General features: G+C 59.2%; 1 protein-coding gene across 2 annotated transcripts in view; it reads left to right on the plus strand.

Annotated features, from left to right (window-relative positions):
• Window positions 1-22,194, plus strand: part of MIA2 (MIA SH3 domain ER export factor 2) — a 328,595-nt gene that overhangs the window by 185,240 nt on the left and 121,161 nt on the right. The window lies entirely within an intron of this gene.

Genomic DNA, 22,194 nt, shown 5'->3' on the forward strand with positions numbered 1-22,194 from the left:
CGGGGTCACTCGGGGTCCGATTTGGTGGGCGGGGTCACTCGGGGTCCGATTTGGTGGGCGGGGTCACTCGGGGTCCGATTTGGTGGGCGGGGTCACTCGGGGTCCGATTTGGTGGGCGGGGTCACTCGGGGTCCGATTTGGTGGGCGGGGTCACTCGGGGTCCGATTTGGTGGGCGGGGTCACTCGGGGTCCGATTTGGTGGGCGGGGTCACTCGGGGTCCGATTTGGTGGGCGGGGTCACTCGGGGTCCGATTTGGTGGGCGGGGTCACTCGGGGTCCGATTTGGTGGGCGGGGTCACTCGGGGTCCGATTTGGTGGGCGGGGTCACTCGGTCACATTTGGTGGGCGGGGTCACTGGGTCACATTTGGTGGGCGGGGTCACTGGGTCACATTTGGTGGGCGGGGTCACTCTGGGTCACATTTGGTGGGCGGGGTCACTCTGGGTCACATTTGGTGGGTGGGGTCACTCTGGGTCACATTTGGTGGGCGGGGTCACTCTGGGTCACATTTGGTGGGCGGGGTCACTCTGGGTCACATTTGGTGGGCGGGGTCACTCTGGGTCACATTTGGTGGGCGGGGTCACTCTGGGTCACATTTGGTGGGCGGGGTCACTCTGGGTCACATTTGGTGGGCGGGGTCACTCTGGGTCACATTTGGTGGGCGGGGTCACTCTGGGTCACATTTGGTGGGCGGGGTCACTCTGGGTCACATTTGGTGGGCGGGGTCACTCTGGGTCACATTTGGTGGGCGGGGTCACTCTGGGTCCGATTTGGTGGGCGGGGTCACTCTGGGTCCGATTTGGTGGGCAGGGTCACTCGGGGTCCGATTTGGTGGGCGGGGTCACTCGGGGTCCGATTTGGTGGGCGGGGCCACTCGGGGTCCGATTTGGTGGGCGGGGCCACTCGGGTCCGATTTGGTGGGCTGCGCACCTCAGGTGCCAATTTGGTGCGCGGGTCACTTTAAGAGCTGATATTATCTGGCAAAACTGTGTCCTGGTGGGGTCATGTAGAGTTCGTACGCGTTGGCATAGTAACTGGATCTGACTTCGCATATCAATGAGCTAATCAGCCAGGTGGCAGTTGGCAGTTATTTTTAAATTGCCTCAGAAATCAGCCATTATACCTTATGTCAAAATTTCTCTATTGAAATGCATAGCGGCAATGCTTTCCAAAGAGGGGGAATCAATTTTTAAACGCACATTGCGCCAAAACTACAAATCCGATCGACACGAAAAATACTTAGCACACCTCTCATGGACGCTGGCTTCGAAATGACACCTCACTGGAGTCTGTGCGTGTAGCGGTTCGGGCCGCATTAATTGCGGAAAAAAGCCTAATAATAATAAGAACTAGATGGGTATTTCCTGAAGGAACTACAGATAGTGCTTTGGAATGGTGCGGGGCCCCTCAGAGTCCGATTTGGTGGGCAGGGCCCCTTAGGGTCCGATTTGGTGGGCGGGGCCTCTCAGGGTCCGATTTGGTGGGCGGGGCCCCTCAGGGTCCGATTTGGTGGACGGGGCCCCTCCGGGTCCGATTTGGTGGGCGGGGCCCCTCAGAGGCCGATTTGGTGGATGGGGCCCCTCAAAGTCCGATTTGGTGGGCGGGGCCCCTCAGGGTCCGATTTGGTGGGCGGGGCCCCTCAGGGTCTAAATTTGTGGGCGGGGCCCCTCAGGGTCCGATTTGGTGGGCGGGGCCCCTCAGGGTCCGATTTGGTGAGTGGGGCCCCTCAGGGTCCGATTTGGTGGGCGGGGCCCCTCAGGGTCCGATTTGGTGGGCGGGGCCCCTCAGGGTCCGATTTGGTGGGCGGGGCCCCTCAGGGTCCGATTTGGTGGGCGGGGCCCCTCAGGGTCCGATTTGGTGGGCGGGGCCCTTCAGCGTCCGATTTGGTGGGCGAGGCCCCTCAGGGTCCGATTTGGTGGGCGGGGCCCCCAGGGTCCGATTTGGTGGGCGGGGCACCTCAGGGTCCGATTTGGTGGGCGGGGCACCTCAGGGTCCGATTTGGTGGGCGGGGCCCCTCAGGGTCCGATTTGGTGGGAGGGGCCCCTCAGGGTCTGATTTGGTGGGCGGGTCCCCTCAGGGACTGAATTTGTGGGCGGGGCCCTTCAGGGTCCCATTTGGTGGGCGGGGCCCTTCAGGGTCCCATTTGGTGGGCGGGGCCCTTAAGGGTCCCATTTGGTGGGCGGGGCCCCTCAGGGTCCCATTTGGTGGGCGGGGCCCCTCAGGGTCCGATTTGGTGGGCGGGGCCCCTCAGGGTCCGATTTGGTGGGCGGGGCCCCTCAGGGTCCGATTTGGTGGACCGGGCCCCTCAGGGTCCGATTTGGTGGACGGGGCCCCTCAGGGTCCGATTTGGTGGACGGGGCCCCTCAGGGTCCGATTTGGTGGACGGGGCCCCTCAGGGTCCGATTTGGTGGGCGGGGCCCCTCAGGGTCCGATTTGGTGGGCGGGGTCACTCTGGGTCCGATTTGGTGGGCGGGGTCACTCTGGGTCCGATTTGGTGGGCGGGGTCACTCTGGGTCCGATTTGGTGGGCGGGGTCACTCTGGGTCCGATTTGGTGGGCGGGGTCACTCTGGGTCCTATTTGGTGGGCGGGGTCACTCTGGGTCCGATTTGGTGGGCGGGGTCACTCAGGGTCCGATTTGGTGGGCGGGGTCACTCAGGGTCCCATTTGGTGGGCGGGGTCACTCTGGGTCACATTTGGTGGGCGGGGTCACTCTGGGTCACATTTGGTGGGCGGGGTCACTCTGGGTCACATTTGGTGGGCGGGGTCACCCTGGGTCACATTTGGTGGGCGGGGTCACTCTGGGTCACATTTGGTGGGCGGGGTCACTCTGGGTCACATTTGATGGGCGGGGTCACTCTGGGTCACATTTGGTGGGCGGGGTCACTCTGGGTCACATTTGGTGGGCGGGGTCACTCTGGGTCACATTTGGTGGGCGGGGTCACTCTGGGTCACATTTGGTGGGCGGGGTCACTCTGGGTCACATTTGGTGGGCGGGGTCACATTTGGTGGGCGGGGTCACTCTGGGTCACATTTGGTGGGCGGGGTCACATTTGGTGGGCGGGGTCACATTTGGTGGGCGGGGTCACTATGGGTCACATTTGGTGGGCGGGGTCACATTTGGTGGGCGGGGTCACATTTGGTGGGCGGGGTCACATTTGGTGGGCGGGGTCACTCTGGGTCACATTTGGTGGGCGGGGTCACTCTGGGTCACATTTGGTGGGCGGGGTCACTCTGGGTCACATTTGGTGGGCGGGGTCACTCTGGGTCACATTTGGTGGGCGGGGTCACTCTGGGTCACATTTGGTGGGCGGGGTCACTCTGGGTCACATTTGGTGGGCGGGGTCACTCTGGGACACATTTGGTGGGCGGGGTCACTCTGGGTCACATTTGGTGGGCGGGGTCACTCTGGGTCACATTTGGTGGGCGGGGTCACTCTGGGTCACATTTGGTGGGCGGGGTCACTCTGGGTCACATTTGGTGGGCGGGGTCACTCTGGGTCACATTTGGTGGGCGGGGTCACTCTGGGTCACATTTGGTGGGCGGGGTCACTCTGGGTCACATTTGGTGGGCGGGGTCACTCTGGGTCACATTTGGTGGGCGGGGTCACTCGGGGTCACATTTGGTGGGCGGGGTCACTCGGGGTCACATTTGGTGGGCGGGGCAACTCGGGGGTCACATTTGGTGGGCGGGGCCACTCGGGGTCACATTTGGTGGGCGGGGCCACTCGGGTCCGATTTGGTGGGCTGCGCACCTCAGGTGCCAATTTGGTGCGCGGGTCACTTTAAGAGCTGATATTATCTGGCAAAACTGTGTCCTGGTGGGGTCATGTAGAGTTCGTACGCGTTGGCATAGTAACTGGATCTGACTTCGCATATCAATGAGCTAATCAGCCAGGTGGCAGTTGGCAGTTATTTTAAAATTGCCTCAGAAATCAGCCATTATACCTTGTGACAAAATTTCTCTATTGAAATGCATAGCGGCAATGCTTTCCAATGAGGGGCAATCAATTTTTAAACGCACATTGCGCCAAAACTACAAATCCGATCGACACGAAAAATACTTAGCACACCTCTCATGGACGCTGGCTTCGAAATGACACCTCACTGGAGTCTGTGCGTGCAGCGGTTCGGGCCGCATTAATTGCGGAAAAAAGCCTAATAATAATAAGAACTAGATGGGTATTTCCTGAAGGAACTACAGATAGTGCTTTGGAATGGTGCCCGGGCTGCCCCTGGAAGACTTTCACACTTGGGTGCCCCTCAGGCGCTGATTTGGTAGTTGTAGCCCCTCAGGGTTGAGGATTTGGTGGGCGGGGCCCCTCAGGGTCCGATTTGGTGGTCGGGGCCCCTCAGGGTCCGATTTGGTGGTCGGGGCCCCTCAGGGTCCGATTTGGGGGTCGGGGCCCCTCAGGGTCCGATTTGGGGGTCGGGGACCCTCAGGGTCCGATTTGGGGGTCGGGGCCCCTCAGGGTCCGATTTGGGGGTCGGGGCCCCTCAGGGTCCGATTTGGGGGTCGGGGCCCCTCAGGGTCCGATTTGGTGGTCGGGGCCCCTCAGGGTCCGATTTGGTGGTCGGGGCCCCTCAGGGTCCGATTTGGTGGTCGGGGCCCCTCAGGGTCCGATTTGGAGGTCGGGGCCCCTCAGGGTCCGATTTGGTGGGAGGGGCCCCTAGGGTCCGATTTGGTGGGCGGGGCCCCTCGGGGTCCGATTTGGTGGGCGGGGCCCCTCAGGGTCCGATTTGGTGGGCGGGGCCCCTCAGGGTCCGATTTGGTGGGCGGGGCCCCTCAGGGTCCGATTTGGTGGGCGCGGCCCCTCAGGGTCCGATTTGGTGGGCGGGGCCCCTCAGGGTCCCATTTGGTGGGCGGGGCCCCTAAGGGTCCCATTTGGTGGGCGGGGCCCCTCAGGGGCCGTATTGGTGGGCGGGGCCCCTCAGGGGCCGTATTGGTGGGCGGGGCCCCTCAGGGTCCGATTTGGTGGGCGGGGCCCTCAGTTTCCGATTTGGTGGGCGGGGCCCCTCAGGGTCCCATTTGGTGGGCGGGGCCCCTCAGGGGCCGATTTGGTAGGCGGGGCCCCTCAGGGGCCGATTTAGTGGGCGGGGCCCCTCAGGGTCCAATTTGGTGGGCGGGGTCACTCTGGGTCCAATTTGGTGGGCGGGGTCACTCTGGGTCCAATTTGGTGGGCGGGGTCACTCTGGGTCCAATTTGGTGGGCGGGGTCACTCTGGGTCCAATTTGGTGGGCGGGGTCACTCTGGGGCCAATTTGGTGGGCGGGGCCACTCGGGGTCCGATTTGGTGGGCGGGGCCACTCGGGGTCCGAATTGGGGGCCGGGGGCGCACTTACTTTTCACCCACGGGACCGAGGGTGCACTTACTTTTCACCCACGGGACCGGGGTGCACTTACTTTTCACCCACGGGACCTGGGGTGCGCTTACTTTCACACTCGGGACCGGGGGTGCACTTACTTTTTACACACGGAACCGGGGTGCACTTACTTTTCACCCACGGGATCTGGGGTGCACTTACTTTTCACACCCGGGACCGGGGGTGCACTTACTTTTCACACACGGGACCGGGGTGTACTTACTTTTCACCCACGGGACCGGGGGTGCACTTACTTTTCACCCACGGGACCTGGGGTGCGCTTAATTTTCACACTCGGGATCGGGGGTGCACTTACTTTTCACACACATGGGACCGGGGTGCACTTACTTTTCACACCAGGAACGGGGGTGCACTTACTTTTCACACACGGGACCGGGGGTGCACTTACTTTTCACAGACGGGATCGGGGGTGCACTGGGCACCTCAGGGTCAGATTTGGTGTGCGGGTCACTTTAAGAGCTGATATTATCTGGCAAAACTGTGTCCTGGTGGGGTCATGTAGAGTTCGTAGGCGTTGGCATAGTAACTGGGTCTGGCTTCGCATATCAATGAGCTGATCAGCCAGGTGGCAGTTGGCAGTTATTTTTTAAATTGCCTCAGTAATCAGTCATTATACCTTATGGCAAAATTTCCCTATTGAAATGCATTGGCAATGCATTCCAATGAGAGAAAAACAATTTTCAAACGTTAATTGCGCCAAAACTACAAATCCGATCGACACGAAAAATACTTAGCACACCTCTCATGGACGCTGGCTTCGAAATGACACCTCACTGGAGTCTGTGCGTGCAGCGGTTCGGGCCGCATTAATTGCGGAAAAAAGCCTAATAATAATAAGAATAAGAAGAATAAGAAGCTGTCTACGGTGGAATAACAATATAGTGCTTTTTACAAAGCACTATAATAAGAAGAATAAGAAGTTTACTACGGTGGAATAACAATATAGTGCTTTTTACAAAGCACTATAATAAGAAGAATAAGAAGTTTACTACGGTGGAATAACAATATAGTGCTTTTTACAAAGCACTATAACTAGATGGGTATTTCCTGAAGGAACTACAGATAGTGCTTTGGAATGGTGCCCGGGCTGCCCCTGCAAGGCTTTCACACTTGAGTGCCCCTCAGGTGCCCGTTTGGTGGGTGGGGCCCCTCAGGGGCCGATTTGGTGGGCGGGGTCAATCTGGGTCCGATTTGGTGGGCGGGGGTCACTCTGGGTCCGATTTGGTGGGCGGGGTCACTCTGGGTCTGATTTTTTTGGGCGGGGTCACTCTGGGTCCGATTTGGTAGGCCGGGTCACTCTGGGTCCGATTTGGTGTTCGGGGCCGCTCAGGGGGCCGATTTGGTGGGCGGGGCGACTCTGGGGCCGATTTGGTGTGTGGGGTCACTCTGGGTCCGATTTGGTGGGCGGGGTCACTCTGGGTCCGATTTGGTGGGCGGGGTCACTCTGGGTCCGATTTGGTGGGCGGGGTCACTCTGGGTCCAATTTGGTGGGCGGGGTCACTCTGGGTCCGATTTGGTGGGCGGGGTCACTCTGGGTCCGATTTGGTGGGCGGGTCACTGTGGGTCCGATTTGGTGGGCAGGGTCACTCTGGGTCACATTTGGTGGGCGGGGTCACTCTGGGTCCGATTTGGTGGGCGGGGTCACTCTGGGTCCGATTTGGTGGGCGGGGTCACTCTGGGTCTGATTTGGTGGGCGGGGTCACTCTGGGTCCGATTTGGTGGGCGGGGTCACTCTGTGTCCGATTTGGTGGGCGGGGCCACTCGGGGGCCGATTTGGTGGGCGGGGTCACTCTGGATCCCATTTGTGGGCGGGGCCACTCAGGGTCCGAATTGGGGGCCGGGGGCGCACTTACTTTTGCACACCCGGGGCCGGGGTGCTCTTACTTTTCACACACGGGATCGGGGGTGCACTTACTTTTCACACACGGGACCGGGGTTGCACTTACTTTTAACTCACGGGACCAGGGGTGCACTTACTTTTCACCCACGGGACCGAGGGTGCACTTCCTTTTCACCCATGGGAGCGGTGGTGCACTTACTTTTCACCCACAGAATTGGGGGTGCACTTACTTTTCACACCCGGGACCGGGGGTGCACTTACTTTTCACACCCGGGGCCGGGGGCGCACTTCATTTTGCACACCCGGGGCCGGGGGCGCACTTACTTTTGCACACATGGGGTCGGGGGCGCTCTTACTTTTGCACACCCGGGGCGCACTTACTTTTGCACACCCGGGGCGCACTTACTTTTGCACAGCCGGGGCCCACTTAGTTTTGCACACCCGGGGCGCACTTAGTTTTGCACACCCGGGGCGCACTTACTTTTGCACACCCGGGGCGCACTTACTTTTGCACACCCGGGGCACACTTACTTTTGCACACCCGGGGCTGGGGCGCACTTACTTTTGCATACCCGGGGCCGGGGGCGCACTTACTTTTGCACATCCTGGGCTGGGGGCGCACTTACTTCTCACACACGGGGCAGGGTGCCCTTACTTTTGCACACACGGGGGCGGGGGCGTACTTACTTTTGCACACACGGGGGCGGGGGCGCACTTACTTTTGCACACCTGGGACCGGGGGTGCACTTACTTTTGCACATCCGGGGCCGGGGGCGCACTTAATTTTGCACACCCGGGGCCGGGGGCGCACTTACTTTTGCACACATGGGGTCGGGGGCGCTCTTACTTTTGCACACCCGGGGCACACTTACTTTTGCACACCCGGGGCGCACTTACTTTTGCACACCCGGGGCACACTTTTGCACACCCGGGGCCGGGGCGCTCTTACTTTTGCATACCCGGGGCCGGGGGCGCACTTACTTTTGCACATCCTGGGCCGGGGGCGCACTTACTTCTCACACACGGGGCAGGGTGCACTTACTTTTGCACACACGGGGGCGGGGGCGTACTTACTTTTGCACACACGGGGGCGGGGGCGCACTTACTTTTGCACAACTGGGACCGGGGGTGCACTTACTTTTGCACATGCGGGGCCGGGGGCGCACTTACTTTTCACACACGGGGGCGGGGGTGCACTTACTTTTGCACATCCAGGGCCGGGGGCGCACTTACTTTTCACACACGGGGTCGGGGGTGCACTTACTTTTGCACACACGGGGGCGGGGGTGCAGTTACTTTTGCACACACAGGGCGGGGGTGCACTTACTTTTATACACTTGGGGTGGGGGTGAACTTAGTTTTGCATACACAAGGGGTGCACTTACTTTTGCACACATGGGGCAGGGGTGCACTTACTTTTGCACACACGGGGCGGGGGTGCACTTACCCTCTGGGTCCAATTTGGTGGGCGGGGTCACTCGGTCCGATTTGGTGGGCTGACACCTCAGGTAACAATTTGGTGGGCAGGTCACTTTAAGAGCTGATATTATCTGGCAAAACTGTGTCCTGGTGGGGTCATGTAGAGTTCGTACGCGTTGGCATAGTAACTGGGTCTGACTTCGCATATCAATGAGCTGATCAGCCAGGTGGCAGTTGGCAGTTATTTTTTAAATTGCCTCAGATATCAGCCATTATACCTTATGGCAAAATTTCCCTATTGAAATGCATTGACAATGCTTTCCAATGAGGGAAAAACAATTTTCAATCGCACATTGCGCCAAAACTACAAATCTGATCGACACGAAAAATACTTAGCACACCTCTCATGGACGCTGGCTTCGAAATGACACCTCACTGGAGTCTGTGCGTGCAGCGGTTCGGGCCGCATTAATTGCGGAAAAAAGCCTAATAATAAGAATAATAAGAATAAGTTGACGACGGTGGAATAACAATATAGTGCTTTGTTCCAAAGCACTATAATAATAAGAATAAGTTGACGACGGTGGAATAACAATATAGTGCTTTTTACAAAGCACTATAATAAGTTGACGACGGTGGAATAACAATATAGTGCTTTTTACAAAGCACTATAACTAGATGGGTATTTCCTGAAGGAACTACAGATAGTGCTTTGGAATGGTGCCCGGGCTGCCCCTGCAAGACTTTCACACTTGGGTGCCCTTCAGGCGCTGATTTGGTGGGTGGGGCCCCTCAGTGTCCGATTTGGTGGGCGGGGCCCCTCAGGGTCCGATTTGGTGGGCGGGGCCCCTCAGGGTCCGATTTGGTGGACGGTGCCCCTCAGGGTCCGATTTGGTGGGCGGGGCCCCTCAGGGTCCGATTTGGTGGGCGTGGTCACTCTGGGTCCGATTTGGTGGGCGGGGTCACTCTGGGTCCGATTTGGTGGATGGGGTCACTCTGGGTCCGATTTGGTGGGCGGGGTCACTCTGGGTCTGATTTGGTGGGCGGGGTCACTCTGGGTCCGATTTGGTGGGCGGGGTCACTCTGGGTCCGATTTGGTGGGCGGGGTCACTCTGGGTCCGATTTGGTGGGCGGGGTCACTCTGGGTCCGATTTGGTGGGCGGGGTCACTCTGGGTCCGATTTGGTGGGCGGGGTCACTCTGGGTCCGATTTGGTGGGCGGGGTCACTCCGGGTCCGATTTGGTGGGCGGTCACTCCGGGTCCGATTTGGTGGGCGGGGCCACTCCGGGTCCGATTTGGTGGGCGGGGCCACTCCGGGTCCGATTTGGTGGGCGGGGTCACTCCGGGTCCGATTTGGTGGGCGGGGCCACTCCGGGTCCGATTTGGTGGGCGGGGTCACTCCGGGTCCGATTTGGTGGGCGGGGTCACTCCGGGTCCGATTTGGTGGGCGGGGTCACTCTGGGTCCTATTTGGTGGGCGGGGTCACTCTGGGTCCGATTTGGTGGGCGGGGTCACTCTGGGTCCGATTTGGGGGGCGGGGCCACTCGGGGTCCGATTCGGGGGTCCGGGTCACTCGGGGTCCGATTCGGGGGCGGGGTCACTCAGGGTCCGATTTGGGGGGCGGGGGCGCACTTACTTTTTCACACACGGGACCTGGGTGCACTTACTTTTCACCCACGGGACCGGGGGTGCACTTACTTTTCACCCACGGGATCGGGGGTGCACTTACTTTTCACCCACGGGATCGGGGGTGAACTTACTTTTCACCCATAGGACCGGGGGTGCACTTACTTTTCACACACGGGACCGGGGGTGCACTTACTTTTCACCCACGGGACCGGGGGTGCACTTACTTTTCACCCACAGGACCGGGGGTGCACTTACTTTTCACCCACGGGACCGGGGGTGCACTTACTTTTCACCCACGGGACCGGGTGTGCACTTACTTTTCACCCACGGGACCGGGGGTGCACTTACTTTTCACCCACGGGACCGGGGGTGCACTTACTTTTCACCCACGGGACCGGGGGTGCACTTACTTTTCACCCACGGGTACGGGGGTGCACTTACTTTTCACCCACGAGTCCGGGGGTGCACATACTTTTCACACACGGGATCGGGGTGCAATACTTTTCACCCACGGGAGCGGGGGTGCACTTACTTTTCACCCATGGGACTGGGGGTGCACTTACTTTTCACCCACGGGACCTGGGGTGCACTTACTTTTCACACCCGGGATCGGGGGTGCACTTACTTTTCACACACGGGAACGGGGGTGCACTTACTTTTCTCTCACGGGAACGGGGGTGCACTTACTTTTCACCCACGGGACCGGGGGTGCACTTACTTTTCACCCACGGGACCGGGGGTGCAATTACTTTTTACCCACGGGACCAGGGGTGCACTTACTTTTCACTCACGGGACCGGAGGTGCACTTACTTTTCACCCACGGGACCGGGGGTGCACTTACTTTTCACCCATGGACCGGGAGTGCACTTACTTTTCACACATGGGGGGGTGCACTTACTTTTCACCCACGGGACAGGGGGTGCACTTACTTTTCACCCATGGGACTGGGGTGCACTTATTTTTCACACACCGGACCGGGGGTGCACTTACTTTTCACCCACGGGACCGGGGGTGCACTTACTTTTCACACCCGGGACCAGGGATGCACTTACTTTTCACACACGGGATCGGGGTGCACTTACTTTTCACCCACGGGACCGAGGGTGCCCTTATTTTTCACACACGGGACCGGGGGTGCACTTACTTTTCAACCACGGGACCGGGGGTGCACTTACTTTTCACACCCGGGACCAGGGATGCACTTACTTTTCACACACGGGACCGGGGTGCACTTACTTTTCACCCACGGGACCGAGGGTGCACTTACTTTTCACTTACGGGACCTGGGGTGCGCTTACTTTTCACACTCAGGACCGGGGGTGCACTTACTTTTCACACACGGGACTGGGGTGCACTTAATTTTCACCCACGGGACTGGGGGTGCACTTACTTTTCACAAACGGGATCGGGGTGCACTTACTTTTCACACCCGGGACCAGGGATGCACTTACTTTTCACACACGGGATCGGGGTGCACTTACTTTTCACCCACGGGACCGAGGGTGCACTTACTTTTCACTTACGGGACCTGGGGTGCGCTTACTTTTCACACTCAGGACCGGGGGTGCACTTACTTTTCACACACGGGACTGGGGTGCACTTAATTTTCACCCACGGGACTGGGGGTGCACTTACTTTTCACAAACGGGATCGGGGTGCACTTACTTTTCACACAAGGGACCGGGGGTGCACTTACTTTTCACACACGGGACTGGGGGTGCACTTACTTTTCACAGACGGGATCGGGGGTGCACTGGGCACCTCAGGGTCAGATTTGGTGTGCGGGTCACTTTAAGAGCTGATATTATCTGGCAAAACTGTGTCCTGGTGGGGTCATGTAGAGTTCGTAGGCGTTGGCATAGTAACTGGGTCTGGCTTCGCATATCAATGAGCTGATCAGCCAGGTGGCAGTTGGCAGTTATTTTTTAAATTGCCTCAGTAATCAGCCATTATACCTTATGGCAAAATTTCCCTATTGAAATGCATTGGCAATGCATTCCAATGAGAGAAAAACAATTTTCAAACGTTAATTGCGCCAAAACTACACATCCGATCGACACGAAAAATACTTAGCACACCTCTCATGGACGCTGGCTTCGAAATGACACCTCACTGGAGTCTGTGCGTGCAGCGGTTCGGGCCGCATTAATTGCGGAAAAAAGCCTAATAATAATAAGAATAAGAAGAACTAGATGGGTATTTCCTGAAGGAACTACAGATAGTGCTTTGTAATGGTGCCCGGGCTGCCCCTGCAAGACTTTCATACTTGGGTGCCCCTCAGGCGCTGGTTTGGTGGGCGGGGCCCCTCAGGGGATGATTTGGTGGGCGGGGTCACTCTGGGTCACATTTGGTGGGCAGGGGGCACTCTGGGTCCGATCTGGTGGGCGGGGCCACTCTGGGTCCGATTTGGTGGGCGGGGCCACTCTGGGTCAGATTTGGTGGGCAGGGCACCTCGGTCAGATTTGGTGGGTGGGGCACCTCTGGGTCAGATTTGGTGGGCGGGGCACCTCTGGGTCAGATTTGGTGGGCGGGGCACCTCTGGGTCACAGTTGGTGGGCGGGGTCACTCTGGGTCACATTTGGTGGGCGGGGTCACTCTGGGTCACATTTGGTGGGCGGGGTCACTCTGGGTCACATTTGGTGGGCGGGGTCACTCTGGGTCACATTTGGTGGGCGGGGTCACTCTGGGTCACATTTGGTGGGCGGGGTCACTCTGAGTCACATTTGGTGGGCGGAGTCACTCTGGGTCACATTTGGTGGGCGGGGTCACTCTGGGTCACATTTGGTGGGCGGGGTCACTCTGGGTCACATTTGGTGGGCGGGGTCACTCTGGGTCACATTTGGTGGGCGGGGTCACTCTGGGTCACATTTGGTGGGCGGGGTCACTCTGGGTCACATTTGGTGGGCGGGGTCACTCTGGGTCACATTTGGTGGGCGGGGTCACTCTGGGTCACATTTGGTGGGCGGGGTCACTCTGGGTCACATTTGGTGGGCGGGGTCACTCTGGGTCACATTTGGTGGGCGGGGTCACTCTGGGTCACATTTGTGGGCGGGGTCACTCTGGGTCACATTTGGTGGGCGGGGTCACTCTCGGTCACATTTGGTGGGCGGGGTCACTCTGGGTCACAATTGGTGGGCGGGGTCACTCTGGGTCACATTTGGTGGGCGGGGTCACTCTGAGTCACATTTGGTGGGCGGGGTCACTCTGGGTCCGATTTGGTGGGCGGGGTCACTCTGGGTCCGATTTGGTGGGCGGGGTCACTCTGGGTCCGATTTGGTGGGCGGGGTCACTCTGGGTCACATTTGGTGGGCGGGGTCACTCTGGGTCACATTTGGTGGGCGGGGTCACTCTGGGTCACATTTGGTGGGCGGGGTCACTCTGGGTCACATTTGGTGGGCGGGGTCACTCTAGGTCACATTTGGTGGGCGGGGTCACTCTGGGTCACATTTGGTGGGCGGGGTCACTCTGGGTCACATTTGGTGGGCGGGGTCACTCTGGGTCACATTTGGTGGGCGGGGTCACTCTGGGTCACATTTGGTGGGCGGGGTCACTCTGAGTCACATTGGGTGGGCGGAGTCACTCTGGGTTCGATTTGGTGGGCGGGGGTCACTCTGGGTCCGATTTGGTGGGCGGGGTCACTCTGAGTCACATTTGGTGGGCGGGGGTCACTCTGGGTCACATTTGGGGGCGGGGTCACTCTGGGTCACATTTGGTGGGCGGGGTCACTCTGGGTCACATTTGGTGGGCGGGGTCACTCTGGGTCACATTTGGAGGGCGGGGTCACTCTGGGTCACATTTGGTGGGCGGGGTCACTCTGGGTCACATTTGGTGGGCGGGGTCACTCTGGGTCACATTTGGTGGGCGGGGTCACTCTGGGTCACATTTGGTGGGCGGGGTCACTCTGGGTCACATTTGGTGGGCGGGGTCACTCTGGGTCACATTTGGTGGGCGGGGTTACTCTGGGTCAGATTTGGTGGGCGGGGTCACTCTGGGTCAGATTTGGTGGGCGCGGTCACTCTGGGTCCGATTTGGTGGGCGGGGTCACTCTGGGTCCGATTTGGTGGGCGGGGTCACTCTGGGTCCGATTTGGTGGGCGGGGTCACTCTGGGTCCGAATTGGTGGGCGGGGTCACTCTGGGTCCGAATTGGTGGGCGGGGTCACTCTGGGTCCGAATTGGTGGGCGGGGTCACTCGGTGCACTTACTTTTCACACATGGTATCGGGGGTGCACTTACTTTTCACACACGGGATGAGAGGGTGTCATAGTCACTTTATTCTGATGTTTGACTTTGATAAATGATCATGTCCTAAAATGGACACCATATATTTGCATAGCTGCCATCTTTGGAAGGTCAAGTTGGGGGTAATGGAAAGTTTGCCATTATTTCCTATGGGAATTTTTTTTTTTAAAAAATGCCATTTTAAAAAAAAACTACACATCGGATCGACACGAAAAATACTTAGCACACCTCTCGTGGACGCTGGCTTCGAAATGACGCCTCACTGGAGTCTGTGCGTGCAGCAGTTCGGGCCGCATTAATTGCAGAAAAAAACAGAATAATAATAAGTTTACCTCGTTCGGATTACAATAATAATACTAGATGGGTATTTCCTGAAGGAACTGCCCCTGCAAGACTTTCACACTTGGATGCCCTTCAGGCGCTGGTTTGGTGGGCGGGGCCCTTCAGGGGATGATTTGGTGGGCGGGGCCACTCTGTGTCCGATTTGGTAGACGGGACCACTCTGGGTCCGATTTGGTGGGCGGGGCCACTCTGGGTCAGATTTGGTGGGCAGAGCACCTCTGGGTCAGATTTGGTGGGCGGGGCACCTCGGTCAGATTTGGTGGGCGGGGCACCTCTGGGTCACATTTGGTGGGCGGGGTCACTCTGGGTCACATTTGGTGGGCGGGGTCACTCTGGGTCACATTTGGTGGGCGAGGTCACTCTGGGTCACATTTGGTGGGCGGGGTCACTCTGGGTCACATTTGGTGGGCGGGGTCACTCTGGGTCACATTTGGTGGGCGGGGTCACTCTGGGTCACATTTGGTGGGCGGGGTCACTCTGGGTCACATTTGGTGGGTGGGGTCACTCTGGGTCACATTTGGTGGGCGGGGTCACTCTGGGTCACATTTGGTGGGCGGGGTCACTCTGGGTCACATTTGGTGGGCGGGGTCACTCTGGGTCACATTTGGTGGGCGGGGTCACTCTGGGTCACATTTGGTGGGCGGGGTCACTCTGGGTCACATTTGGTGGGCCGGGTCACTCTGGGTCACATTTGGTGGGCCGGGTCACTCTGGGTCCGATTTGGTGGGCGGGGCACCTCTGGGTCCGATTTGGTGGGCGGGGCCACTCGCAGTCCCATTTGGTGGGCGGGGCCACTCGGGGTCACATTTGGTGGGCGGGGTCACATTTGGTGGGCGGGGTCACACTTGGTGGGCGGGGTCACTCTGGGTCACATTTGGTGGTCGGGGCCCCTCAGGGTCCGATTTGGTGGTCGGGGCCCCTCAGGGTCCGATTTGGAGGTCGGGGCCCCTCAGGGTCCGATTTGGTGGTCGGGGCCCCTCAGGGTCCGATTTGGTGGTCGGGGCCCCTCAGGGTCCGATTTGGTGGTCGGGGCCCCTCAGGGTCCGATTTGGTGGTCGGGGCCCCTCAGGGTCCGATTTGGAGGTCGGGGCCCCTCAGGGTCCGATTTGGTGGTCGGGGCCCCTCAGGGTCCGATTTGGTGGTCGGGGCCCCTCAGGGTCCGATTTGGAGGCCGGGGCCCCTCGGCCTCCGATTTGGAGGCCGGGGCCCCTCGGCCTCCGATTTGGAGGCCGGGGCCCCTCGGCCTCCGATTTGGAGGCCGGGGCCCCTCGGCCTCCGATTTGGAGGCCGGGGCCCCTCGGCCTCCGATTTGGAGGTTGGGGCCCCTCGGCCTCCGATATGGAGGCCGGGGCCCCTCGGCCTCCGATTTGGAGGTCGGGGCCCCTCGGCCTCCGATTTGGAGGTCGGGGCCCCTCGGCCTCCGATTTGGAGGTCGGGGCCCCTCGGCCTCCGATGTGGTGGTCGGGGCCCCTCGGCCTCCTATTTGGTGGGCTGGACACCTCAGGTAACAATTTGGTGGGTTGGTCACTTTAAGAGCTGATATTATCTGGCAAAACTGTGTCCTGGTGGGGTCATGTAGAGTTCGTAGGCGTTGTCATAGTAACTGGGTGTCACTGCACATATCAATGAGCTGATCAGCCAGGTGGCAGTTGGCAGTTATTTTTTAAATTGCCTCAGTAATCAGCCATTATACCTTATGGCTAAATTTCCCTATTGAAATGCATTGGCAATGCATTCCAATGAGAGAAAAACAATTTTCAAACGTTAATTGCGCCAAAACTACAAATCCGATCGACACGAAAAATACTTAGCACACCTCTTGGGGACGCTGGCTTCGAAATGACACCTCACTGGAGTCTGTGCGTGTAGCGGTTCGGGCCGCATTAATTGCGGAAAAAAGCCTAATAATAATAAGAAGAATAAGAATAAGAAGTTGTCTACGGTGGAATAACAATACAGTGCTTTTTACAAAGCACTATAACTAGATGGGTATTTCCTGAAGGAACTACAGATAGTGCTTTGGAATGGTGCCCGGGCTGCCCCTGCAAGACTTTCACACTTGGGTGCCCCTCAGGCGCTGGTTTGGTGGGCGGGGCCCCTCAAGGGATGATTTGGTGGGCGGGGCCACTCTGTGTCCGATTTGGTAGACGGGACCACTCTGGGTCACATTTGGTCCGCGGGGTCACTCTGGGTCACATTTGGTGGGCGGGGTCACTCTGGGTCACATTTGGTGGGCGGGGTCACTCTGGGTCAGATTTGGTGGGCGGGGCCACTCTGGGTCAGATTTGGTGGGCAGAGCACCTCTGGGTCAGATTTGGTGGGCAGGGCACGTCGGTCAGATTTGGTGGGCAGGGCACCTCTGGGTCAGATTTGGTGGGCGGGGCACCTCTGGGTCAGATTTGGTGGGCGAGGCACCTCTGGGTCACATTTGGTGGGCGGGGCACCTCTGGGTCACATTTGGTGGGCGGGGCACCTCTCGGACCGATTTGGTGGGCGGGGAATCTCTGGGTCCGATTTGGTGGGCGGGGCACCACTGGGTCCGATTTGGTGGGCATGGCACCTCTGGGTCCGATTTGGTGGGCAGGGTCACTTTGGGTCCGATTTGGTAGGCGGGGTCACTCTGGGTCACATTTGGTGGGCGGGGTCACTCTGAGTCACATTTGGTGGGCGGGGTCACTCTGGGTCACATTTGGTGGGCGGGGTCACTCTGGGTCACATTTGGTGGGCGGGGTCACATTTGGTGGGCGGGGTCACTCTGGGTCAGATTTGGTGGGCGGGGTCACTCTGGGTCAGATTTGGTGGGCGGGGCCACTCTGGGTCACATTTGGTGGGCGGGGCCACTCTGGGTCAGATTTGGTGGGCGGGGCCACTCTGGGTCAGATTTGGTGGGCGGGGTTACTCTGGGTCAGATTTGGTGGGCGGGGTCACTCTGGGTCAGATTTGGTGGGCGGGGTCACTCTGGGTCCAATTTGGGGGGCGGGGCCACTCGGGGTCCGATTCGGGGGTCCGGGTCACTCGGGGTCCGATTCGGGGGCGGGGTCACTCAGGGTCCGATTTGGGGGGCGGGGGCACACTTACTTTTTCACACACGGGACTTGGGTGCACTTACTTTTCACCCACGGGACCAGGGGTGCACTTACTTTTCACACACGGGACCGGGGTGCACTTACTTTTCACCCACGGGACCGAGGGTGCACTTATTTTTCACACACGGGACCGGGGGTGCACTTACTTTTCAACCACGGGACCGGGGGTGCACTTACTTTTCACACCCGGGACCTGGGATGCACTTACTTTTCACACACGGGACCGGGGTGCACTTACTTTTCACCCACGGGACCGGGGGTGCACTTACTTTTCACAAACGGGATCGGGGTGCACTTACTTTTCACACACATGGGACCGGGGTGCACTTACTTTTCACCCATGGGACCAGGGGTGCACTTACTTTTCAACCACGGGACCGGGGGTGCACTTACTTTTCACACCCGGGACCAGGGGTGCACTTACTTTTCACACCCGGGACCAGGGATGCACTTACTTTTCACACACGGGACCGGGGTGCACTTATTTTTCACACACGGGACCGGGGGTGCACTTACTTTTCACACCCGGGACCGGGATGCACTTACTTTTCACACACGGGACCGGGGTGCACTTACTTTTCACCCACGGGACCGAGGGTGCACTTACTTTTCACTTACGGGACCTGGGGTGCGCTTACTTTTCACAAACGGGATCGGGGTGCACTTACTTTTCACACACGGGACTGGGGTGCACTTAATTTTCACCCACGGGACTGGGGGTGCACTTACTTTTCACACACATGGGATCGGGGTGCACTTACTTTTCACACCAGGAACGGGGGTGCACTTACTTTTCACACACGGGACCGGGGGTGCACTGGGCACCTCAGGGTCAGATTTGGTGTGCGGGTCACTTTAAGAGCTGATATTATCTGGCAAAACTGTGTCCTGGTGGGGTCATGTAGAGTTCGTAGGCGTTGTCATAGTAACTGGGTCTGACTGCACATAGCAGTGAGCTAATCAGCCAGGTGGCAGTTGGCAGTTAGTTTGAAATTGCCTCAGAAATCAGCCATTATAAGCTTATAGGAAAATTTACCCATAGAGAAATTGCATTCCAATCAGGGGAAAAACGCAAATTGCGCCAAAACTACAAATCCGATCGACACGAAAAATACTTAGCACACCTCTTGGGAACGCTGGCTTCGAAATGACACCTCACTGGAGTCTGTGCGTGCAGCGGTTCGGGCCGCATTAATCGCGGACTGAATAATAATAATAACTAGATGGGTATTTCCTGAAGGAACTACAGATAGTGCTTTGGAATGGTGCCCGGGCTGCCCCTGCAAGACTTTCACAGTTGGGTGCCCTTCAGGCGCTGATTTGGTGGGTGGGGCCCCTCAGTGTCCGATTTGGTGGGCGGGGCCCCTCAGGGTCCGATTTGGTGGGTGGGGCCCCTCAGGGTCCGATTTGGTGGACGGTGCCCCTCAGGGTCCGATTTGGTGGGCGGGGCCCCTCAGGGTCCGATTTGGTGGGCGTGGTCACTCTGGGTCCGATTTGGTGGGCGGGGTCACTCTGGGTCCGATTTGGTGGGCGGGGTCACTCTGGGTCCGATTTGGTGGGCGGGGTCACTCTGGGTCCGATTTGGTGGACGGGGTCACTCTGGGTCCGATTTGGTGGGTGGGGTCACTCTGGGTCTGATTTGGTGGGCGGGGTCACTCTGGGTCCGATTTGGTGGGCGGGGTCACTCTGGGTCCGATTTGGTGGGCGGGGTCACTCTGGGTCCGATTTGGTGGGCGGGGTCACTCTGGGTCACCTTTGGTGGGCGGGGTCACTCTGGGTCACCTTTGGTGGGCGGGGTCACTCTGGGTCACATTTGGTGGGCGGGGTCACTCTGGGTCACATTTGGTGGGCGGGGTCACTCTGGGTCACATTTGGTGGGCGGGGTCACTCTGGGTCACATTTTGTGGGCGGGGTCACTCTGGGTCACATTTGGTGGGCGGGGTCACTCTAGGTCACATTTGGTGGGTGGGGTCACTCTGGGTCACATTTGGTGGGCGGGGTCACTCTGGGTCACATTTGGTGGGCGGGGTCACTCTGGGTCACATTTGGTGGGCGGGGTCACTCTGGGTCACATTTGGTGGGCGGGGTCACTCTGGGTCACATTTGGTGGGCGGGGTCACTCTGGGTCACATTTGGTGGGCGGGGTCACATTTGGTGGGCGGGGTCACATTTGGTGGGCGGGGTCACTTTGGGTCACATTTGGTGGGCGGGGTCACTCTGGGTCACATTTGGTGGGCGGGGTCACTCTGGGTCACATTTGGTGGGCGGGGCCACTCTAGGTCCGATTTGGTGGGCGGGGTCACTCTGGGTCACATTTGGTGGGCGGGGTCACTCTGGGTCACATTTGGTGGGCGGGTTCACTCTGGGTCACATTTGGTGGGCGGGGTCACTCTGGGTCACATTTGGTGGGCGGGGTCACATTTGGTGGGCGGGGTCACTCTGGGTCACATTTGGTGGGCGGGGTCACATTTGGTGGGCGGGGTCACTCTAGGTCACATTTGGTGGGCGGGGTCACTCTGGGTCACATTTGGTGGGCGGGGTCACTCTGGGTCACATTTGGTGGGCGGGGTCACTCTGGGTCACATTTGGTGGGCGGGGTCACTCTGGGTCACATTTGGTGGGCGGGGTCACTCTGGGTCACATTTGGTGGGCGGGGTCACATTTGGTGGGCGGGGTCACTTTGGGTCACATTTGGTGGGCGGGGTCACTCTGGGTCACATTTGGTGGGCGGGGTCACTCTGGGTCACATTTGGTGGGCGGGGCCACTCTAGGTCCGATTTGGTGGGCGGGGTCACTCTGGGTCACATTTGGTGGGCGGGGTCACTCTGGGTCACATTTGGTGGGCGGGTTCACTCTGGGTCACATTTGGTGGGCGGGGTCACTCTGGGTCACATTTGGTGGGCGGGGTCACATTTGGTGGGCGGGGTCACTCTGGGTCACATTTGGTGGGCGGGGTCACATTTGGTGGGCGGGGTCACTCTGGGTCACATTTGGTGGGCGGGGTCACTCTGGGTCACATTTGGTGGGCGGGGTCACTCTGGGTCACATTTGGTGGGCGGGGTCACTCTGGGTCACATTTGGTGGGCGGGGTCACTCTGGGTCACATTTGGTGGGCGGGGTCACTCTGGGTCACATTTGGTGGGCGGGGTCACTCTGGGTCACATTTGGTGGGCGGGGTCACTCTGGGTCACATTTGGTGGGCGTGGTCACTCTGGGACACATTTGGTGGGCGGGGTCACTCTGGGTCACATTTGGTGGGCGAGGTCACTCTGGGTCACATTTGGTGGGCGGGGTCACTCTGGGTCACATTTGGTGGGCGGGGTCACTCTGGGTCCGATTTGGTGGGCGGGGTCACATTTGGTGGGCGGGGTCACATTTTGTGGGCGGGGTCACTCTGGGTCACATTTGGTGGGCGGGGTCACTCTGGGTCACATTTTGTGGGCGGGGTCACTCTGGGTCACATTTGGTGGGCGGGGTCACATTTGGTGGGCGGGGTCACTCTGGGTCACATTTGGTGGGCGGGGTCACTCTGGGTCACATTTGGTGGGCGGGGTCACTCTGGGTCACATTTGGTGGGCGGGGTCACTCTGGGTCACATTTGGTGGGCGGGGTCACTCTGGGTCACATTTGGTGGGCGGGGTCACTCTGGGTCACATTTGGTGGGCGGGGTCACTCTGGGTCCGATTTGGTGGGCGGGGTCACTCTGGGTCTGATTTGGTGGGCGGGGTCACTCTGGGTCCGATTTGGTGGGCGGGGTCACTCTGGGTCACCTTTGGTGGGCGGGGTCACTCTGGGTCACCTTTGGTGGGCGGGGTCACTCTGGGTCACATTTGGTGGGCGGGGTCACTCTGGGTCACATTTGGTGGGCGGGGTCACTCTGGGTCACATTTGGTGGGCGGGGTCACTCTGGGTCACATTTGGTGGGCGGGGTCACTCTGGGTCACATTTGGTGGGCGGGGTCACTCTGGGTCACATTTGGTGGGCGGGGTCACTCTGGGTCACATTTGGTGGGCGGGGTCACTCTGGGTCACATTTGGTGGGCGGGGTCACATTTGGTGGGCGGGGTCACTTTGGGTCACATTTGGTGGGCGGGGTCACTCTGGGTCACATTTGGTGGGCGGGGTCACTCTGGGTCACATTTGGTGGGCGGGGTCACTCTGGGTCACATTTGGTGGGCGGGGTCACTCTGGGTCACATTTGGTGGGCGGGGTCACTCTGGGTCACATTTGGTGGGCGGGGTCACTCTGGGTCACATTT

The sequence above is a fragment of the Ranitomeya imitator genome, chromosome 1, assembly GCF_032444005.1.
Source record: "Ranitomeya imitator isolate aRanImi1 chromosome 1, aRanImi1.pri, whole genome shotgun sequence".
Classification (NCBI taxonomy): domain Eukaryota; kingdom Metazoa; phylum Chordata; class Amphibia; order Anura; family Dendrobatidae; genus Ranitomeya; species Ranitomeya imitator.